This window comes from Populus euphratica, unplaced genomic scaffold (assembly GCF_000495115.2).
Source record: "Populus euphratica unplaced genomic scaffold, PopEup_1.0 scaffold370.1, whole genome shotgun sequence".
Classification (NCBI taxonomy): domain Eukaryota; kingdom Viridiplantae; phylum Streptophyta; class Magnoliopsida; order Malpighiales; family Salicaceae; genus Populus; species Populus euphratica.
In genome coordinates this window covers 49,960-58,713 of record NW_011500261.1, presented here as the reverse complement: position 1 = coordinate 58,713, position 8,754 = coordinate 49,960, and positions in this window count along the sequence as shown.

Below are 8,754 nucleotides of genomic sequence, written 5' to 3'. Positions count from 1 at the left end.
ATAATTGATTCTTTGAATAAGATTTAAAACTCTTTTCAAATCTCATTTCATCTTGCGCAAAAATTTAAAATCAATACTATATGAGAACATATAGAACATTTTTTTTTAATTTATATAGGGCAATGAACCCTCTCTTAATTAATCAAATTATGGTGATTAACCTTTCTATAGTTCTTTCTATACTCAATATGAGCTCATTTGTTACTCTTGATTAAGACAACGTATAATAGGATCAAATCATAATATTTTTTTTATATATAAAATAATTTAGTGATTTCAAGTCTAAGAATTATTTATATTTTTATCATCTAAGTTAGTGATCTTAAGTCTAAGTATCATGACATGACCAAAAGATTGATGTCTTCTTCCAAGTGCAGGAGTGTCGAAGTAATAAATAACTCGGCAAGACTGAGCTCGAACCACAAGGAGTTTAATTGTATAAATTATAGATAACAATAATACAACAACAAAAGTAACAACAACAACAACAACAATAATAATAGTAGCAGCAGCAGTAGCAGCAATAGTAGTAGTAATAATAATAATAATAAAAAAGAAGAAGAAGAAGTTGATGAGAACTTTAAGATGGAAGATTAACGTAATGATTAAACAATGATAACAACAAATGTCAAGGTTAGAAGATCCATTAATGGTATGCCAAACAAGTATAGTATAAACTCTTATTATTCAATTGAAAACTACACACAAAGGATGTTTCAATCAGATTATAAATTATTAACATCATTACATTAGTTATCTTATTCGACTAATGCTAATACTTGTAAATCTCATCAGACATTCATGATTATAACTTATATTAACAACAAATCAAGTTCCTTTCATAACTTAGGTGTCGGTTATACCATACAGTATGGGCTATAAAAGTGTCAAGCATTTGTTGTACCAAGTGTTATACAACATAAATCTAGATTAATCATTTAACAAGCAAAGTATTAAAGAGTGAACAAGATAACAAATATAAAACATGTTAGTATCAAACATTAAAATCCATGTTAAGTTTACACTATACTTATTCTTACACCATTAGTATAACCTTTTCACCTTGATATAATAAACTTAACTAAACATAATGAAAGAAAGAATAATAAATAAACATAATAAGAACATAAATAAGATAAAAGTTAACTAAGTAAAGAAAAGGAAATGAAAGGCATGAACAAGATATTAATGAAAACAAAACTTAAACAATACAAAGAGAGAAAGCAAAAGCATGATCTTGATTTGGAGATGAAGATGCCTAAATGCATGCCAAATGCCTCCTTTTTATAGGTCAAAATTAAGAATTGATGATTTGATGACTAATTGATGAGTGGGTAACCAACTCTTGACTTGGTAATAATCCTTATCTTTTTTTATCTGCCCAAAACATCATTGATAATCTTTTGGTCGTGTCAACAGGCTACGAGACAGCTTCACAAGAATAAGAGACAAAAGAAGAGTGGTCCTAAGTTTTTAAACCTTTAAACACTTTTTGAGCCTTAAAGCATCCTTTTTCTTTCATAACCCACAATTATAATTGACATTACAAGCCTTTAGAAGTCCTTTCTAATCAAGCGCATATAACCTGGTTTGACAGGTATTGGTCTTATGATTCATTTGACATGATAAATGAGTGATAATTTATTTTTTCTATCTGTGTAAGAAAAATGTTAATATGAGACGGTCTTTTTTTCTACACAATCTTCTCAAAGAAGATATTTGAAACCTTTCAAAAAGATCAAACAGAAGATTACCTTAGAGAAAGTCCGATTTAAAGTCGAAACCACATTTTAGAAACTGATAAAACCTTTCTGGGAATTGCTTAAAAGAGTTTTTAATGCATATGTAGAAAGTTTCAGTTGTCATGAACAAAGCCAAGACTTTTAAAGATTTTTTTTTTTGGAAGGATTTTTGTGCTAAAAAAAAAAACCTTTAATTTGAGAAGAGACAAATTAAAACATTGATAAAGAGCATGATAAAAAGCAATGACAGATCATGCATTTTGAAAGGGGTCACTAAAAAGGGTTGGGAATTTTCTCTTTGAGATAGGATGGTTAAGAAGGATAGTGTGAGAGACAGATCCTAGCACATGATTTTAAACACATGGACAAGGTCGTGCCAATAAAGAGTTCTACAAGATGGAAGGGACCTATGTTTCAAAGCCAGGTAAGGATGCATGCATGACATTTAACCTCAAAGCATTGCATAGACATTTTTTATTCCTACAGGAAAATCCTCACAAAAGTCCAGCTAAAAAAAGAAAAAAATAGAAATTCTTATAACAAAAAAAGAAAGTTCAAACCCTGCCATAAAAAAAACACAGGTTTTTGTAAAGGGGATTGCTGGAAGAGGTCTTAGCTTAGTCAAGCTATACCTATATTTTGGTTCTAAATTACAAGATGGGATCTTAAGTAAACCCAATCAAAAGGGCAAGTCACCCATAAAATAGACAATGTGAATGTAAGGGTAGGTTGCCTATGAAAATAGATTATGTGAATGTATGGGCCGGTCACCCTTGAAAATAGATAAGGATGAACATATGTGGGTAGGTTGCCTATGAAAATAGATCAATCTGAGTGTGAGGACAAGTCGCCCATGAAAATAGACTAGGATGAACATATATAGGTCGGTCACTTGTTGAAATAGACCAATCTGAGTGTGAGGGCAGGTCACCCATGAAAATAGACCATGTAAGTATGTAGGCCAGTTGCCCCTGAAAATCGACTAGGATGAAAATATGTGGGAGGTCGCTCCTGAAAATAGACCAATATGAGTGGGTGAGTCAGTAGCCCCTGAAAATAGACTAGGATAAACATTTATAGATAGGTTGCCTGTGAAAATAGACCGATCTAAGGGTAGGCCGCTCATAAAAATAGACCTTATAAGTGTGTGGGCCAATCACCCATGAAAATAGACCAGGATAAACATGTGTAGGTAGGTTGCCCGTGAAAATAAACTAATATGAGTGTGAGGGCAGGTCGCCCATGAAAATAGACTGTGTGAGTGTGTGAGTTGGTCGCGCCTGAAAATAAACTAGGATGAACATTTGTGGATATATCTCTCGTGAAAATAGACCAATGTGAGTGTGAGGGCAGGTCGCCCATGAAAATAGATCGTGTGAGTGTTGGGCTAGTCACCCATGAAAATAGACCAGGATGAAAATATATGAGAGGTCGATTGTGAAAATAGACCATGAGAGTGTATGGGCAAGTCGCTTGTGAAAATAAACCAATTTTCTTCAAAAAAAGGGGTAGGTCGCCTAAGATAATGAGATCATTTTCTTTTTCTTTACAAGCTTACTATGCAAGACATTGATGATGTTCCTACTTTATAAGCATTGTAAAGAAGAGGCATCTCTTGTTACCCATTTTTTGGTTCCCACACAAAAATAAATAAAAATAATATATATATATATATTATTCAGAAGAAATCCAAAATAATAATAATAATAATAAGAGCAAGAAAAGGATGCTAGAATGTTGAAAAATAGCCAAAATTGGTTGAGGAGTTTCAAAATCGTAAAAGGTTGAAATTTGATAGTTTATCGTTAATTGATGAGAGTCTTGTTGACAAAGAAAATTCAATTTTTGAAAAATTATATTCAAAATCAGATGTTTATGAACTCAATCAAATTTTATCTAAGATTTAATTGAATTTATAGAGGGTTTGATTGCAAGAACAATTGATTTCTAAGCCAATTTAGGCTTTTATTGGAAGAAATTAAAGTTCCGGGATCCAATTATAATTTTAAAGAGTTGATTTGGCCAATTCAGGGATTTAATTGCATAATTATTAAAGTTTGATGGCCAATTAGGGACTAAATTGACAAATCCGAAACCAAGGACTAAATCTGAAAAGGCACCAAAATTAAGGAATCCAATTACAATTTTTTTGGGGGTTTGATTACAAAATTGTTAAAAATTCAATGACCAAATCAAAAGAACCCAAGCGGCACCGTTTCCATTGAAGCGTTATTCACTGTCTTCAACAACTGTTAATCTGTTACAATAAAGGAAGGAGACGTTAGCAGCGATAATGAAGTTATTTCCAAATCAAGGGGTGCATATCGCGGCCGACATCCCTCGCCATCGTGATACATGCTGGCTTATCAAAAGTGCCTGTGTCCTCTAGCTATAAAAGCCAAAGGAGGAGTCGAACAGAGGACAAAGAAAAAGGGGCAAAAACAGAGGAGGGAGGATCTGAGGAGGAGAAAACAACAAGACAACGGGAAAACAAAATAGGAGGCTAGCATCACCATTGGCTTTTCCTTCTCCAGAATCACGAAGCCAGTAGAGGCCATCAGCCTCCTTTCTCCAAAACCAGTCTCTAGAATGAAAGAAATATCAGAGGAAGCCACCATCACCATTGGCTTCACTTTCTTCAGAACCAAGGAACTAGTAGAAGAGGTCAGCATCACCATAGGCTTTTCCTTCTCCAGAATCACGAATCTAGTAGAGGGGTGAGCACAACCATCAACCTCCTTTATCCAAAACCAATCTCCAGAACGAAGAAAATAACAGAGGAAGCCACCATCACCATCAACTTCACTTTCTTTAGAACTAGGGAACCAGTAGAGGAGGCCAGCATCACTATAGGCTTTTCCTTCTCTAGAATTATGAAGCCAACAGAGTAGGTCAGCACAACCATCAACCTTCTTTCTCCAAACCCAGGTCTATTTCTCTTCCATTCTCTGCCTCTATGAAAAATGATGTGTGTTACTGTGCGAAGGTAATTTACTTACCTTCGCATAGTTCATGCACATATGAAGAATTCACGTGTGCTTTAGGTCGTTTAGCCAGGTCACTGGTTTAGGCTAGTGACTCAACTAGGCTTGCTGGGTTCAACCTCGCCAATGGGCCGGATTGGGCCTAGCAAAAAAAATCCTTAAAAAAATATATGATTTTTTGAAATTTTTTACTACATTTTGATCAATATTGGTTTGCATTTTTATACTATAAAGATACAAACCTGGAATTAAAATCTCAATTTTCATAAAAATAAAAAATAAAAAAATATTTTATTTTCATGCATACGGCCAAGTCTCTCTAAAATAAAATAAAATAAAATAAAATAAATCATATTGTATCTTAAAAAAAAAGGTTTTAGCATGCATTTTGGCTTTAATAACCAATTTATTAAAGTCACGAGAACTAACCAATATTTCAAAAATTCCAAAAGAATTATTTTGTTTTCTTTTAATATATGAGGTTACGACCTTATACGTAAGACGTATTCTGAATGTTAAATTTTTTTGTTAACGTTAGAACGATTAGGTTTTACCCTATAAGACAAGTACCTCCTTGCCGAAAAGAATGTTTCTTAAACCATAGACGGACCAACAACTAGAAAACAATAAAAGACCTTAGATTTTATCAAACAATAAAACAATGTAGTCTACCTTAGGTAGGGCGTATTTGGGGTGCTAATACCTTCCCTTTATGCATCCAGTCCCCGTACCCGATCTCTGAGACCAGTTAAGGTTTCTAGTGACCAAAATACTAGGTGGCGACTCTCATTCCAATTTTTCATTGATAAGAGACAAGAATTCCTTGTCTCCTAACATTTTTCCATATTTTTTAGATAATACAAGTATTTCAAGGTGGATGTTTTCATCACGACGCTGCACACGTGCGACATATAGGTTGATATCTTATCCTAAGTGCAGGAGTGTCAAAGTAATAAATAACCCAACAAGACTGGGGTCAAACCACGAGGAGGTTAACTATATAAATTATAAATTATAAATAACAACAACAACAACAATAATGATGAGTTAAAGAGAACTTTGAGATGTAAGATTAATGTGAAGATTATATAATGATAAAAACAAATGTCAAGATTAGAGGATATATTAATAGTATTAAAGATAAGTAAAGTATAAACTCTTTATAAATTATCAACATGATTATATTAATCATCTCATTTACGTAACATCATACTTATAAATTTCATCAAGTATTCATGATGCTAACTTATGTTGACAACAAATCAAGTTCCTCTCATAGTAACGATGTCGGTCGAAGACTATAAAGGATCAAATATTTGATGTATCAAGTGTTATACAACAAAAATCTAGATTAACCATTTAACAAGCAAGGTATTAAGAATTAATAAGAAAAAAATAATAAGACATGTTAATAGCAAGTTGTTTAGGATATAAGCACTAAAGTCCATATTTAGTTTATATTATACTTATCGTAACACCATTAGTGAAACTTTTTCACCTTGACATAATTAACTTAGCTAGACATTATGAAGAAAAAAAACATAAATAAATAATATAAGAACATAAACATGATATAAGTTAACTAAGTATAGTAAAGGAAATGAAAAGCATGAACAAGAGATTAATGAAAGCAAAACTTAAGCATTACAAAAATATAAAGAGGGAGAGAGCAAGAACATGATCTTGATATGAAAAATAAAATACCTAAATGAATGGTAAATGCCTCTTTTTATAAGCTAAAATTTAGAAATATTCATTTGATAATTGATGTACTGGCCAACTATTGATTGAATGGACTTGGTGGACAGCAACACTTAAGCATTTGGTTTGATGAAATGACATTGATGCAATCCGAATTTGGAAAAGTATTCTTCATCAAAGTTGTTGGAAATTATCTTCTCCTTCCACCCACCAAATGTTAGAGCATTTGAAGCACTACAGGTCGAGATATATCTAAAATACAGAGCAGTGCTGCTGGTGGACATGGTGGATAACCCTCAAGCTCTTGTCTGGATGAAATGTCATTTCTACCATCAGAATTGGAGCAGGTCTTCTTATGAAAGTTGTTAGAAATTGTCTTTTCCTTCTACCTATCATATTTCATGTCATTTGGCCTTCTAGAACTCCAGTTATTGGTAAAACTCTGAGTAGTATTTGGGCTGGATTGGAAGACAGATTCTGACTTCTCTTTTGTGGACAAACTTTAAATTTAAAAACAATAGATTTAGGTATTTCCATACCATAAAAGTTATAGGCCTATTTCTTATCTTTCTAGTCATATAAATCAATCTAAAATCCAAGATCTATAGCTCTAGTTATATCCCAATGACTGAACAGCGTTCGAATTTGAAGTGAATCGGCATCTCCTTTCTAAGCGTAGCCTTTTCTTTATCCTTTCACTTCCAATAGTTAATCATAATAAGCAATCCTTTGAATTGTGAGAATAATTGCATCTAACAAAGGATACTATTTTTGAATGGACTGAACATTGTGAAGAAGCCTTTGTTAAACTTAAAAACTTGCTTACTTGTGCTCCTATCATTCAACCTCCCGATTGGTCATTACCTTTTGAAATAATGTGTGATGCTAGTGATTATATTGTAGGTGTTGTTTTAGGACAAAGAAAAGATAAGAAACCTTATGTAATTTACTATGCAAGTAAAACTTTAAATAATGCTCAAATGAATTATACCACCACTGAAAAAGAATTACTTGCAATAGTATTTGCATGTGAAAAATTCAGATCTTATCTTGTTGGCTCACCTGTTGTTGTTTTTAGTGATCATGCAGCATTGAAATATCTTCTTTCTAAGAAAGATTTTAAGGCTAGATTGGTGCTGTGGATTTTGTTACTTCAAGAATTTGATATCACAATCAAAGATAAGAAAGGCAGCGAAAATGTTGTCGCAGATCACTTATCAAGATTGACAACAGATTTGAAAATTGACATCACACCAATCGATGACTACTTTCCCGATGAATTTTTACTTTCTATCTCTACAATGCCTTGGTTTGCTAATATTGTCAATTTTCTTGTTTCAGGACAATTGCCAGCTCATTAGAGTACCCAATGATGAGGGCAAGTACTAAGCAAGTCTCGATACCTATCCCAACATTGGTAAAATGTTTCTCCTGGTTTTTGAGTGAAAGTGGTGATTTGTCTTTTGAAAGAGTTTGTTATGTGAGATGGGAAAAACTTCTTTAAAAACTGTTGTTGCATTTCATCCCAAGCACGAATGGATCCTAGTCTTAAATTTTGTAGCCATGTTTTAGCTTTATCTTTTAATGAAAAAGGAAAAAGCTTTAATCTGATGGTGTTTATGCTATAATTTAAATTATTATATATGTTGTAGACCTCCTTAAATTCCCTTAAATGCAAGTATGGATTTTCCAATTCTAAGCCATGAAAAGAAGGTAAAAGTTGAATAATGCCTGACTTAAAATTAAAATGAGATGCATCGAGAGGAAAAATTGTGCATGATAGTGCACTTGTTCTTGTGGGATTTATATGATCTCTAAGTGTTCTAACACGGTTATTCTCATTATTCTCATTATGAAGTGAATGATTAACTTCTTCGGCCATATTTTCTGAAAATGATGAGGATACCCTACAAAGTCTACCACTTGATGTATGTGACCACACTCTCATGCACGTGTAGGAATAGAATAAAAGGAAAAAAAACAAAAGAAGAAGAAACAAGAGAAAAGAAACAAAGTTATATACAAGAAAAGTGAAAATAAAATAACTACTATAATTTATACAGGAACTTACCTCCCCGGCAACGACGCCAAAAACTTGGCACGACTAAAAGATTGATGTCTTTTCCCAAGTGCAAGAGTGTCGAAATAATAAATAACCTGGCAAGATCGGGGTCGAACCACAGGGAGGTTAATTGTACAAATTATAAACAACAACAACAATAACAAGAATAATATTAGTAGCAATAATAATAATAATAATAATAATAATAATAATAATAATAATAATAATAATAGTACTAATATTAGTAGTAGTAGTAGTAGTAGTA